Consider the following 16,015-nt stretch of genomic DNA (forward strand, 5'->3'; position numbering starts at 1 on the left):
TCGATAGTGACACATAATTCTCAAGTTGACATTTTTATTGTTTTTGATAATGGGCATAAAATTTTTACCAATATGTTGTAAATTAATTTTTTTTGCATTTCGCATATTTTTTTATTCGTTCAGCCTGTATTAAAACCATTTTTTGTTGGTTTCTGTCATATTTTAGTCATAAACCATGTACAGAAATTTTGTGACAACACGCCCCATGCTCTGTGACAACACGCCCCGGGGTGGGGCGTGTTGTCACAGCCCATTTACTTGCATTAAACATGCATTTATGTAAAAACGAAATAATCCAGAAAAACTTTAGCTGTAGCTAAAAGAAGTCGAATGATACCTCTTTCAATTGCACTATCAAGCATCTTGATACCATTGGTACAGAACGAGATATATGCTGATTTGTAAAAATTGTGACAACACGCCCCACTTTGCCCTACCACGTTTTTTGCAAATATTTTTTTAACTTTTGTGATTATCTCCTACTTTAGTCTGCATGCATAGTTTCTAACTTCTATTTCTACGGTACCTTAACCTTGTGGTTGCCACACAAACCACTGCATGCTAAAATTTTTAACCTTATGTAATTATCTACAGAGGTGGGCAGTAGCGCGCTACTTTTGTAGCGGCGCTACTAGCGGCGCTACTTTTTTGGTAAAAGTAACGGTAGCGGCGCTACTTTTTAGATGGAGTAGCGGCTGCAGTAGCGGCGCTGTTTTTTTCCAAAGTAGCGGTAGCGGGAGAGGCGCTACTTTTTTCAGTCGCACTCCCGCTACCCGCTACTTTTTAATTTAAATTGTAAAAAATGCTTGTTTTTTTTTGCAATACTGGCGTGGTCAAGTAGCTATATAATCGGCTTGGTTGCAAAGTTTCGGTCTTTTCTAGCTGACGTCAACTTCTTCGGCGAATATCTCCGTGTGATGAAGCCTATCTGCCAGGCTTTAGACATTCTTCAGGGCGAGTCCAAGGCATATTACGGAGTCTTGCTTCCAACCATCACAATTTGCGAGAAGAAGTTGACCGAGATCAGTGATCTTGTGACCTGTGAGGAGTTGAAAGTGAAAGTCCTTGAAGGGGTGAAGAAACGATTCAACAAGTGCTTCAACAACATGAAATGCGTTATGGCATCATGTCTTCATCCCTCCTTCAAGACGTCGTGACTATACAATTTCTGCACTACGTTTCCACAGATGATGCTGACGCACTGCGAGAAAAAGTCAAGACAGATGTAATTCGACTGTTGCAGGAGACATCAAGCCAGGTTGATACCGACAAGAGTGACACCAACACCAGTCATGACTCTAAGGATATATTTTTTGGAGTGTTTGCGCCATCCCGTGGAACGTCGGTGCAGAAGGAAACAACAATTGTGGACGCCTTTTTTTCGGACAAGAGCAAGTCCTTGAGCTTTTCGAATACGAGTTAAAACATACCTGTTTATTAAATACAGCACACCCATTCCTTCCAGTGCTGCTGTGGAGAGACTTTTCTCTGTTGGAAAAGATGTGCTTAAGCGAAAGCGTGCAGGACTTAGGGACTCTCATTCTGAAATGCTCGTGTTTTTGAAAGATGCGTAACAATAAATTTCCTTTAGAATGTGTTTTCTATAACGACGTTAAAATAACAGCGTAAACGAATGATTACATTCGTTTTCAAGGTTGTTTTTGCGTCACTAGGGACTTGAGTGTTTCCTAGTGTCATTTTAGACAAAAGTAGCGGAAGAAGTAGCGGTAGCGCGCGCTACTTTGGCCCGAGTAGCGGTAGCGGGTAGTGCGCTACTTTTGTAAATTGGTAGCGGGTAGCGGTAGCGCGCGCTACTTCGGCCCAAGTAGCGGTAGCGGGTAGCGCGCTACTTTAAAAGTAGCGGGTGCCCACCTCTGATTATCTACAGTAGTCTTTATGCTTCGTTTATAACTTCCATTTTTTTTCTACGGTACCTTATCTTTACTGTTGTTATAAAAACCACTGTATAAATTTTTTTTAACTAATTGCAAGTAGCTTATTGCCGCCCTTATTCCTCATTAATTTCCCCACTATGCCTCGTTTCCCTACAGTTTCTCGTGGCGTCACTCCCCATACAACGGTATTCGTCATACTTACATTGCTTCAACGTTTGCTGACGTTGCATCAATGTAAGGGTGACGGATCCACCTCTGTGTCTTCATAATCAAGTTTATCGCCTTCATGACGTAGCCTAACCACTGCAATGTCAACTAACTACGTCATGATGTTTCATTGCGCGCTGGTCAACTGCCAGCGCAAATATTTCTGTGTTTACATAAGCAACCGCCATACACCTACTGTATTGTTTCACATGCTGCAAACTCACTTGTCAGCCTACCGATTTTATCTCGGTATGTAGCCTACATCACAGCTTCGTACACCGCTTCAGCCTGCGCTTGCCGCTATTTTGTCACAGCAATTTACCGTCCTGGGCAAGACGTCAAAACTGCATCCAATCTACAGCAATTTACCGTCCTGAGCAAGACGTGAAAACTGCATCCATTCATTCATTTTATAATCACTCGCTTAACTACAGTCATGTGACGTTGTAACTACTTTTTATGCTCGTGTTTGTCGCTTTTTTTTAATGAGTGCTGAGCCTAGTGCTGAGCCTACTCCGTACTTATACTGTACTACGACTCTCATAGTTTCTTGTCTCGTTTCCTACCTATCCAGCCGGCATTGCCTTGCCATGCCTTACCAATTTAATAACTTGTATCCCTGCATGTATCGCTATTCTTTTTTCATTATGTGTCCCATCATCAGCCGGCGTCTGCCGCTCATGGCACTGCCATATTGTAACTACTTGTATCCCCGCATGTATCGCTTTTTTAATGTGTCTGAACTGCTTATGTGTAACTTTCTAGCGGTCGCTACTTTGTATCAATTTCGTTTCAGACCTGCCTATCAACACGGTTGCTGCGAGAGGTTGATGCGAGACTTCAAGGAACTTCAATACAGCACCACGATGATGACACGACAAGCTCACTGATGAGACCACTTCAACATGGCACCACAGCACCCCATGTTCTTCACGACTTGCACTGAGTTGAACAGTCCCTCATCATATAGCCTACCTCAACATGAGATGCCTCAACCACGAGATGCCTCCACGGAGATGACCCTCAATACGGCTATCCACAGCCACCGACGCAACTCTAACATGGTAAACCCCATGTCTGCCGCTACTTGCGACACAACCTTCGACATGCAATTGCTGCATTGTCCATCATTCAAGCCTTCTCTGCGTCAGAAGCACACCGCGCCGTCAACCCAACCAGTGCTGCTATTTTGCGCCACTTTCGACATGCAATGGCTGCATGTCACACAGCTTGCAACTATACAAGCTGGCCTCTTTCCTGTCATATTCGTCCCATATCAACGGACTCACAACTCAACAGCTGTTGTGCTCGTCATCCATCAATGGACTACTAACTGAACTGCTTATCACCTGCTGTCGTGCTCATCATATACATCACCGAACTTCCAAATCAACTGCTGTCGTCTCGTCCTCCCTCATCAAAAAAAAAAAAAACTCGAACTAATAGTATGACTCTCGGACATTCATGTCTCGCACAACCCTGCGCGCGCACCGCTTAGCCTATGTACTTGTCTGGTTTGCTTCCATGGATGTCAACTCCTATCTCTTCGGAGGCAGGGCATGGACAGCCATGGACGCTTACCTGTTTGTATACATGCTTAATTTTTTCTCTAAAAACGCTTGTAAATATTTTTCTCATGGCTGATTTTACAGTTGTGCCCCAGTATTCAATTTCAGTTTCTAACCCTCAATCATAACTTAATTTGTTTTCGTCATTCACGACGTTTCAACGTCGTTTTGACTGGGGCCAACGTATGTACCGACTGCTGTCTCGTATTCGTCATCAGCCATATCTGCAGTGCAGTTATCATAATTCTACTGTTTGGTCTACTTTCAAGTTTTAATATTATTAGCATAATTCAACTGTTTCAAGTTTTATTAATTCATTTCCAATGCGCCTGGCAGCACTCGATTCTTGCATAAAACACACTAGCATGGCAATATTCGTCCCTTTTCAAATTGACACAACTTGGAATAGCACGTCCTTGTCTCGGCTATCTGATGACATCGACTTGCATGCTGGGTAATCAATAAAGAAACCCTTTTGGAGAAACAACAGTAGTGCTCCTTTTAAAGAAACTAGATTATTATGGCATCAGAGGAAATGCTTACAAATTATTAAAGTCTTACTTAAATCACCGTTACCAGTTTGTGCAGATTGGTACTACAAACTCTAAATATGAAGAAATCAAATGTGGTGTACCCCAAGGCTCAGTTCTTGGTCCACTGTTGTTCATTATCTACATTAATGACCTTAATCACGCTTCAGAATTTGAGACTCGTTTGTTTGCTGATGATACACTATTATGTATTAAGGATAAAAGCCCTACTAGATTGCAAGAAAAAGTGAATTCTAACCTCCTAATGATTCAAAACTGGATGCATACAAACAAGTTAACAATTAATGTAAGCAAAACCAAATACATGTTGTTTGGGTCAAAGTCTGTCCGAGAAAATTCAAATCTAGAAATAACTTTTCAATATACCAGTTTGCAACGCACAAACACCTACAAATACTTAGGAATAACATTTGATGAGTCGTTATCATGGAAACAGCACATCAATATAATTTCAACAAAACTTTCTCAAAGCTGTGGTGCTCTATATCGATTGAGAAAGTGCGTAAGTTCCCAGACATTAAGAGCAGTTTACTATGCTCTAGTTCACTCTCACCTAATGTATGGTATAATCTGTTGGGGTCGTGCGTCCAAAACGGAACTGTATCCTTTAAATCTGGTACACAATCGCATCATTCGCTGTTTAAACTTCACCAAGATTAAGGACAGAATTCCCACCAAATCTCTTTTCAATAAAATCAACTTGCTACAAGTCGAAGACATATTTTTAATAGAAGTATGTAAATTTGTTTATAAATGCAATAAAGGACATCTACCAGCAATTTTTTTTGAGTACTTTCGTCCTAGTAATGAAACTCATAACTATAACACCAGAGGTGCTAAGAAAGATTTACTTTTTAAACCAAGAATGCATACAAAGCTTGGCCAACGTTCAATTAAATTTCTTGGAACAAACACTTGGAACAAGTTACCGGAACAGCTAAGAAAAGCTCAAACAATTAGTATGTTTTCTAAAAAATTAAAACTGCACTTAATGTCTGGGAATAAGTAACTAATATAATACTATCAAACTGTTTCTGCGTATTGTCACCGTATTTCGCTAATTATTGTAGCCTATATTCGCTTTTGTCTTACCAGTATGCTGTGTTGTGTGTTGTATGTATATTGTATATGCCACTTTGTATTTCTACATCTTTTCTGTAGGCTACTCCTATTTTCATAATGTACTGTTAAATTTCGCATGTATATTGTTTTTTTTTTGTTTTTTTTATGTTGTAGCCTATACTTTAACTCCGACACCGTTCAATGTCAAATAAGCTAAAACACCACACGGGTGTGGCAGACTTGATGACCAGTCGGTCCTTCTGCCACTCCCATCATCATCAGCAAAATGCTTAGCACACATTATAATCCTGTATTGTTTTTTTGTTGTTTTTTTCACATGTGCTGATGATGCAAAATAAAAGAACTTCTTCTTCTATGTATACAGAATGTTAGCTTAACCACATCTGTTACAACCTCATAAAATTGATCCAGTTTTGCCAGGGTGCCGCAAACTATTTATCTCTTTGATAAGGTCAAAAAGGTTGGGAACCACTGCTCTAGCTACAAAAGGAAAAGTGAGGGCTTCTGTCTAGGGGCATGATTGCTCACAAAATTGAACCAGTTTAATGTAATGTTTAATGTGTTTTTTGTTTATCAAAGTTACAAGTTCTTACTCGGAAAATTGAGAAATCGGCTACTTATCCTACTAACCAATTTAGTTCATTGCGACGGGCAGGGCCTCCAAGAGCCCTGCCGGGCCCCGGTGCAGATCTTGCTGCCGGGCCCCCCAGCGCAACATGTCGCGTGATATCTCACAAATCACAAGCAAAATTTGCGATACGCATTAATCCACAAGGCCAATGCATACATGGTGTTCCGCACAGTGTTTTTATTTTAAAACCAGACCTATTTAAAAATACTACAAAGAATACATTAGGTTAAAGTATTACCACTCCACTATTTCACAAAGAATGCAGTATTGTAGTGGTGTTTATGACTTTAAATTCACAGATACACACTAGTTATACAAAGATAAAAGGCTGTGGCTATAGTTACACTATGTAGTGTAAATATAGCCTCAATAGCGTTGCCAGATAAGGAATTCTGCTTTAATTTGAGGAAACGTTTATAGCTGTTGAAAACAAAAACTTGTATTTTGGAAAAAATGTTTAGTCATGGTCAAAGATCAAAACCCTAACCTTATTCCTAACTCTAGCCCTTACCCCTTCCTAACTTTAATCCTAACTCTGGCAACACCTGATTCTAACCATGGCAAAAAGTGGGTAAAAATAGCCACTTTGAAGATAAAAATGGCAACACTATCCGGCATGGCTGATATACAAGTAGCATTGCATATGTGTGCATACACCTTTACATTAACATACCGTACAATATCATTTGTGACCTTAAAATCAGCAGAGACTAGGAGACCAAACTTGGATGAATGCATTGCTATTGTTCATGACATTAAGAAATACCAACTTTATTTCAGGATCAATAAGCATTAAGCAGCTTCTTATTTTTACTCCTTTAGTTTTCTTTGCTTGTTTGAGTGAAACTGCATTCACGCATGATTGAGGGTCACTTTCTCTTCATTTCTACAGCAAGTGGTCAGGAGAAACCAAAGTTGAATATATTTCTTTTTTTAAGTCCTATCAATATAAATGCACCTACATCTATCACTATACTATGTATCGAGACCTTTACAAATACCCTGCATAATGACAGAATGGTTGTTTTGAGTCAATATTGACACTGTTCCAGAAATTTAAGAGTAAGATTGGCTTGGCCTGGCTGGAGAAGACTGCTAAAAAATAAATAGTGAAAACAAACAAAAAGGAAAACTTCTTCGAAACAAATGTTTGTTTATATACTAATCATTAGTTTTGAAAATCAACACCTTTCTGCAGTGCTGGAAAAAGTAAGCTGCATTGCAATTAGGACACTTCTGATTCTGTCTATAGTTGAAAGAAACTGCACTTCAACAGAAGTAAAGATCTATGATTTTTACTCAAAAAATCACACTTCCACTAATCTTTTAACTTTTTTTCGAATTTTGTTAGACTGTTGTGACATTTGGCCCTGCTACAAGGACAAAATTATTTTTCTGCATTGCCTCCATGAAACTTGCTTGCATTCCAATATAGCAAAATCATTCAACAAGTCCTAAAAACTCAAAAATACTGTAACTGTCTCAGGCTATATTAGACAAGTTCCATGATTTCAGTACATGTAATTAGTATCATATCCAAAACAAAAAATACTTGAGCATTTCTGTACTGAAAAAGTGACAGTAACGACTTCTTGCTAAGTATTTTAACAATATTTCAATACTTTTTACTATTTTCTGAACTCTTAAAATATCACGCTAAACAAGATTATATATACAACTAAAATTGTACCAGTTCAACATGATCAGCCTACACATAACAGTCACTGCTTGCTTGTGTCATAAATTGACAAGATGTCAGCAAATGCATAGAATACCTTCTGTATGACTGTAACCTAACCTGATCAATCAATTGCTTATTAAAACATGCCGTACACGTACCCAAATATTCACATTAAAACACCCAGACTAACACTGAAATTAAAACACTAACACTGAAATAAACTAAAATATTCATTCATACCCATGAGGGGGCCCAATCGAAATATGAAAATACCGCTAATATAAAAAAAATAGGTTATATTATGCAAAATCGACTTGAGCATGCAAATTAAAACATTTTGTCGGGCCCTTTGAACTAAAAAAATTGAAAATTTTGTAGTTTTGAAAAAGGGCATACCCATGAGGGGCCCAATCGAAATATGAAACTACCGGCAATATAAAAAACAATATTTTATGCAAAATCGACCTGAGCACGCAAATTTAAACATTTTGTCGGGCCCTTTGAACTAAAAAAACTGAAAATGCTGTAGTTTTGAAAAAGGGCATACCCATGAGGGGGCCCAATTAAAATATGAAACCACAACCGGTAATATAAAAAACAATAATTTATGCAAAATCGACCTGAGCACACAAATTTTAACATTTTGTCGGGCCCCCTGAACTCAAAACATTAAAAATTCTGTAGTTTTAAAAATGGGCATACCCATGAGGGGGCCCTATCAACATACGGAACTAATATAAAAACAATATTTTATGCAAAATCGTTGAAATCAACTTTAACGCGTGAATTTAGATATTTTGTCGGGCCCCCTTGAACTCACCGGGCCCCGGTGCATGGCACCGGTTGTCCCCCCCCTCTTGTGGGCCCTGGCGACGGGTGTCAGAAAAGCGACATTCTCCCGTCGTGAATTTTACCTTCTTATTTAAGACCTCCTTTCTGTCTGTTCGCACAGCCTACTTGTAGAATGTAGAGGCTCTTGGCGCAGGGCCGGTTACCGAGATTTGCAGAGTGAAGTTTTCCGATTGTTGAAGTGTTGTTGGCGGGGAATTATTCCATTCACTAGGTGCCGCTGAATGGAGAGCAGTCTTGAAAGTGCGTTGCTCAAGCGCGGAGTCGAACCAGCGCAGCATGGTCTTGAACCAGGCGAGTAACCACTGAGCTAACGGGGCAGTTATGAAACCGGAACGGTTACACAGTTAATCGCTTCAGAAATACGGATGTGGTGAGCTAAATTCCGCGAGAGTGGCATTTATTAACAGGAAGCGTGACCTAAATTCGTGAGAGCAGAATTTAAGTTTTGAATTTGCAGAGTTGAAGTGCATTTGCAAATTGCCATCCTCAAAGGTTTCGGCCAAATGTTTTCATGATTTAAATTTGTTAGTTAGAAACAGGGATCTCTGAGAGTCTGAAGAACGGGATGACTCACTTGAAAATTTTTCGGTGTTTTAGTGGACAGCAGTGGCCGAGTGGTTAGCGCGTTAGGCTTGCAGTCGAGAGCCTGCATGTTCGACTCCAGCTACCCACCCGCACTTGCTGTTGTTTCTCTGGGCAAGAAACTTTACGATAATTGTCTCTACCCACAGTGGTCGATTTCGAGTAATGGGTAGTGCCAAATTTAAGTCATAAGTAGGCTAGAGTAGACAACCGGAAACAGACATAGGCTAGACGTCGGCTGCAGCGTGGGTCAGGTGTACGTCGGAAGGCGAACATCGATGCATAGCGCTCAAGTCCGCTTTCCCGCAATGCAGGATAAAGATATGACAAACAAACAAACAAACAAAAACACTAGTAGGGTAAAAAAGCACACACGATTTTGAGAATTATGAATGTGATTCTCTGAGGTCGGTAGTGGTTTGTTTTTTGCAAGCAAATCATGAATCTTCATGATGTGTAATTTTATTATAATAAATACAAAACAGTGAATAGTTACAATAACTGTTTGTGCCTTTTCGGAAATGTCCCAGTATTTATTTATTTATTTGGATTTTGTTTCAGACACAAGTAGAATTGGTCCATAGGATACAAACACACAAAGAAGACGAAATACAACACTACACCGGAATGGCCCGTTTCGGCGAGTCCGATTCGACGAGTCCGATTCGACTAGTCCGATTCGGCGAGTTCCCTATTCGGCGAGAGCCTTTTTCGGCGAGTGCCCTATTCGGCGAGTTTTTGAAATTTTTAAAAGGAAATTATCGGGTACCGTAGCCTAATTACAATTGCCGTTTTTACATAGTTTTAACGTCACTAAACGTTGAAATCGTGCAGAAAGGAATAAAAATAAAATGTTTGAACTATTAAATTAAAATTCGTCATGTCAGTTCAGTTGTTTTTATTTTTGACGATCATATCAAAAACAATACACGTCGACATAGCAAAGGTATAGAAAAAGGTAGAAGCGACAAAACGAGAACGTTAAAACGTGCTTGTGACCGAAGTAAGTTATTGAGTTGAAAGAAATTTGGCACGGTCGCAACACCTTCAGAAAAATTTAAGATATGAAGGGAAAATAAAACAAAGAAAATGTTACAAAAAAAATCATGCTTATGTGTATAAGTTAGTACTTTTGAATAGTTAAAATGATTAGTTTGGATCAACAAATGAGAACCCATTGTAGTAACAGAATGAAAAGGCTAACCAAATGTGTGGCCTATCGTTTTAACGTCGCTAAACGTTGAAATCATGTAGAAAAGAGAACTTTGCTGACTAGGATACAAGCCAAGCCTGACATACATCGGTATGTCAACAAGACATTTATCGACTAGAGCTGGGGAACACCTGAATTTGAATTCTATACAGAAAAGCGCAATTAGGCTAGAGTAGACAACCGGAAACAGACATAGGCTAGACGTCGGCTGCAGCGTGGGTCAGGTGTACGTCGGAAGGCGAACATCGATGCATAGCGCTCAAGTCCGCTTTCCCGCAATGCAGGATAAAGATATGACAAACAAACAAACAAACAAAAACACTAGTAGGGTAAAAAAGCACACACGATTTTGAGAATTATGAATGTGATTCTCTGAGGTCGGTAGTGGTTTGTTTTTTGCAAGCAAATCATGAATCTTCATGATGTGTAATTTTATTATAATAAATACAAAACAGTGAATAGTTACAATAACTGTTTGTGCCTTTTCGGAAATGTCCCAGTATTTATTTATTTATTTGGATTTTGTTTCAGACACAAGTAGAATTGGTCCATAGGATACAAACACACAAAGAAGACGAAATACAACACTACACCGGAATGGCCCGTTTCGGCGAGTCCGATTCGACGAGTCCGATTCGACTAGTCCGATTCGGCGAGTTCCCTATTCGGCGAGAGCCTTTTTCGGCGAGTGCCCTATTCGGCGAGTTTTTGAAATTTTTAAAAGGAAATTATCGGGTACCGTAGCCTAATTACAATTGCCGTTTTTACATCGTTTTAACGTCGCTAAACGTTGAAATCGTGCAGAAAGGAATAAAAATAAAATGTTTGAACTATTAAATTAAAATTCGTCATGTCAGTTCAGTTGTTTTTATTTTTGACGATCATATCAAAAACAATACACGTCGACATAGCAAAGGTATAGAAAAAGGTAGAAGCGACAAAACGAGAACGTTAAAACGTGCTTGTGACCGAAGTAAGTTATTGAGTTGAAAGAAATTTGGCACGGTCGCAACACCTTCAGAAAAATTTAAGATATGAAGGGAAAATAAAACAAAGAAAATGTTACAAAAAAAATCATGCTTATGTGTATAAGTTAGTACTTTTGAATAGTTAAAATGATTAGTTTGGATCAACAAATGAGAACCCATTGTAGTAACAGAATGAAAAGGCTAACCAAATGTGTGGCCTATCGTTTTAACGTCGCTAAACGTTGAAATCATGTAGAAAAGAGAACTTTGCTGACTAGGATACAAGCCAAGCCTGACATACATCGGTATGTCAACAAGACATTTATCGACTAGAGCTGGGGAACACCTGAATTTGAATTCTATACAGAAAAGCGCAATTAAAGATCACATTTTTTCATGTACAGAATGCCAAAATAACATTTCTATCAAGCAGTTTGAGATCATGTCTAGAGGCAGGTCTGAGTATCAAACTAAGATCTTGGAAGCCCTGTACATAAAATGTCACAATCCACTTTTAAACAGACAATTGTATGCTTGCGGCTCGTCTTTCTTGCTCTCTGTATTTTAAAATTAGTTTTTTCGCACCTTGCCTTTTTACCATATCATGTGACCTGTTTAACACCTTTTGATGCAGTTACCTTTGATTCTCGTGGAGCCTATATCGTTTAGTTTGAGCTAGTCAGAAGTACTGTGCAGTTTTTTGTCTTTTTCTGTTTATAGATTTAGTTAACCATTGTATTTTTTTCAGATGTAGTTAATTTGTATGTATGTTATTCCTGAAGAGGACATCTTGTGATGTCGAAAACGTTCGATACTTAATTTGTTGCGTAGTTTTATGTTTATGTAAATGTAATAAACTTGAAGATGCTAAACTTGATCACGTTGCTCGGCTTCGTATGCCCATAGGATACGTTGAAACTGAAAAACATTCACAGAAGCCCTACGATACGTTGCATTTTTAAGATAATGTATTCAGACGTTGAATCAATGTACAAATGAAATGTTATGCTAAATGGGTTCTTGGAACAATTCGAAGGGCTTCTGTGAATGTTTCTCAGCTTCAACGTATCCTAGTCAGCAAAGTTCTCTTTTCTACACGATTTCAACATTTAGCGACGTTAAAACGATGTAAAAACGGAAATTTTTGCTGGTTGGGATAACTGGGCTACGGTACCCGATAATTTCTTTTAAATCCAAGTTGTAGGCCACACATTTGTTGATCCAAACTAATCATTTTAACTATTCAAAAGTGCTAACTTACAGACATCAACATGATTTATTTTATTTTTTTTTTGTAACATTTTCTTTGTTTTATTTTCCCTTCATATCTTAAATTTTCTGAAGGTGTTGCGACCGTGCCAAATTTCTTTCCACAGGCGCAGACTTTTCAAAAACGTTGGGGGGCGAGAAAGGTGATAACGTCATAACCATAGCGCTATTTACTCAATTAAAATAGTCTTTGATTAAGCTTAGTGTCGTGTTTATATTAACAAATAGGTCGCAAACCGAATTTATTAGAAGCGCTGCTTGAAAGCATTAGTTTTACGCATGCAGTACGCCTAGTCGTAAAAATTTTGATATTGTTAGCTCATAATTGGAACTGTTGGAAAACAAGCCGATTCATTTCCTTTTCGTGCGAGTGAACAACAACGATCAAGACAGTGAAGTTATCGAAATAAAACGCAAAAAATCATGATCTCAAGCAGAGTGAAAACCCGGTATCAGTTTTATTAACCTCGTTTTGCTAATTACTTACTTTCAAAGCGTTGACAACGGCGAAGTGTTTTCTCTTCTGTTTTTTATCGAAAGTCTTTATAGTCTTCTATTGAATACAGTAGGCTATACTCGAGTAAAGGTCGAGATGTTCGCAAGTGATTTTCACCTCAAAAAAACAAGTTCAACTAACACGGGACAAGCTGTTGTCTCCAGCTCAGCAATTTTCAAAATGAACGCACTAAAAATCATTGTCGAATGTCGACGTAGATTACGGATTGTGAAATCGCGTCGGCTTAAGTGAAAGTTTTGAATACGTTTATTTGCAGTGATTCAAACTTAATTTTCAAATTCAATGATTTCTTGTCAATTCTAAACTTTATGCACTTGTTGAGCAATATGCAAAGCTCACGAGACAAAACAGAAAGAGAAGATCATTTTTTTATTTTTGCGTGTAGGATATAATCGTTCTTATTACGTAACATTTCATGATGGTTGAAGTCGATGTCAACCTTAGCGGCCGCATAAAACAATGATGTCAGGTTGGCTAGGTGATAATAGCGGTAAGAGACGTCGTTAATGCAGGCAATATCTGCGACCAAGACCATTAAACACCTTTTCTTTTATCGGTTTTTGATTTAATTCTCACACATTGCGAACAAAACAATGCGTTCTGTTGAATCATAATTGATCTCACAGCGGGAAGACCTCGTTGAAAATAGCGCGTCTAAGTTAGCTGGTTTACTTAATATTGCAATGAATAGTTAGTTACGTGACTATTCCAGCAGTACTCTACCATCTACTTTGAAATTTCCATACCGTATGAGGCATATAGGCAGCAGTGGCCGAGTGGTTAGCGCGTTGGGCTCGCAGTCGAGAGCCTGTATGTTCGACTCCAGCCACCCGCACTTGCTGTTGTTTCTCTGGGCAAGAAACTTTACGATAATTGCCTCTACCCAGTGGTCGATTTCGAGTAATGGGTAGTACCAAATTTCAGTCATAAATAGATTAGACAACCGGAAACAGACATTGCAGTCGGCTGCAGCGTGGGTCAGGTGTACGTCGGAAGGCGTACACCGATGCATAGCGCTCAAGTCCGCTTTCCCGCAATGCAGGATAAAGATAAACAAACAAACAAACAAATAGCCATGCGAGCTGCTATTTTGCGGGCAAGAGCAACTTAGGCTTTTCTTGCTTTCGGCATTCTTTAAGTCCGTTTAAATTATCTAAATCTCCTTCGCGAAGTGTTTTATATTTGAAACACCACTTGTCATCACCATTTTTGTTGCCCCTCAACCATAAATTTACGGGGGGCGCCGGCCCCCCCTGAAGTCGGCGCGTATGTTTCTTTTAACTCAATAACTTACTTCGGTCACAAGCACGTTTTAACGTTCGCGTTTTGTCGCTTCTACCTTTTTTACACCTTTGCTATGTTGACGTGTATTGTTTTTCATATGATGGTCAGAAATAAAAACAACTGAACTGACATGACGAATTTTAATTTAATAGTTCAAACATTTTATTTTTATTCCTTTCTGCACAATTTCAACGTTTAGCGACGTTAAAACTATGTAAAAACGGCAATTATAATTAGGCTACAGTACCCGATAATTTCCTTTCAAAAATTTCAAAAACTCGCCGAATAGGGCACTCGCCGAAAAGGGCTCTCGCCGAATAGGGAACTCGCCGAATCGGACTAGTCGAATCGGACTCGCCGAATCGGACTCGCCGAATAGTAGCAGACCCACACTACACAGAGAACAGAAATATTGCTATGTTGAGGCTATCCAGTAGGCTAACCACATTCCACACTTCCTTACTATTTTTATTAACCGTATCTGTTACTGCTTCCTTTTGGCGGCAAGAGTTACTGGCCGAGACCATCAGGTCTACGTCTCTCTTATTGCTAATTAGGCTACTCCGTCGGCTTATATCAAATAACAACGGGAAAGTATGCCGTTGGTCAAAAGCCTTATCTATCACTTCAATCAATTTATTTCGCAAAATATATTCGTGATTGTGTATTTTAGGTAGAAAGGGTGATAAAGACTCGGTTTTTGACCTATTTTCGCCATTTCTTGGTCAAATTTCTCAGTTCACATTTTATTTTGAAAGTCTTCTTGCGTTGAACACAGAATTTCATCAATTTTTTTCCGTTTTTGTGCAAACAGTATTCCATGCACTTTTTGTACTACAAAGCAATTTGCGCAAATAACAAATTACCTTCCAAATTATTGTCTACCAGCAAAGAATAACTCATAACGCGTCAGATCGCGACTCCCTACCCAGACAGCAAAATCGACATTGAATCAATGTAAAAATGATGGATTTTGCTGCCTGGGTAAAGAATGGAATTTTAGCGCTGTCGACAAACACAAAATGAAACCGCACGCTAATAGTAAACTGCCAATCAAGCTATTGAATATAAGCAATTTTCTTGCATTTCATAACTGGCTGTGACGAAAGGTTTATTGTGAACTTCACAATTATCCGATACCAACATGATCGGGATTAAAAGTTGGGGCAAGAAAAAAAAGTAAAAGTCAAGAAATCTCAGGTTTCTAGCGTCACTGCTTCAATGTGAAATTGCTGAATTAGCAGAGGGCGAGACCATAGGGTCTACGCCAGTAACAGGTAGGCTACGGTTAAAGAAATGTGGCCTATTGCACCAAAATGGTTATGGGTCTTGGGTGTGTTAAACGTCATTATCAAATCAACATCGTATAGTTTTATTATAATGGGCCTACCAGTATTTAAAGAAACTTACCGTATTATATCCTTTTGAAGCCCACTTTGCTACCGCGTATTGGTAATATAGGCTGTTTGTGGTAGCCTAATCTCTAAAATGTGGTCTGATAAAGTGGGTTAAGTTCAGTTCAAGTTAAGTTCAGTTAAGTTGCCCTCAAAACATCAAAAAGAGTGGATCAATGTTATGTACATATTGAGCTCTTAGAACATCAATTTAAAAAAACATTAACAAGTTTGCAGGGTTTTGAAAATCTACCCTAGGCCTACTAGTGTCCAGAGCAAAAAAAGTAAGTCATCCCGTTCTTCAGAGATTCCTGGTTAGA

This window comes from Aplidium turbinatum, chromosome 14 (genome assembly GCF_918807975.1).
Source record: "Aplidium turbinatum chromosome 14, kaAplTurb1.1, whole genome shotgun sequence".
Lineage (NCBI taxonomy): Eukaryota > Metazoa > Chordata > Ascidiacea > Aplousobranchia > Polyclinidae > Aplidium > Aplidium turbinatum.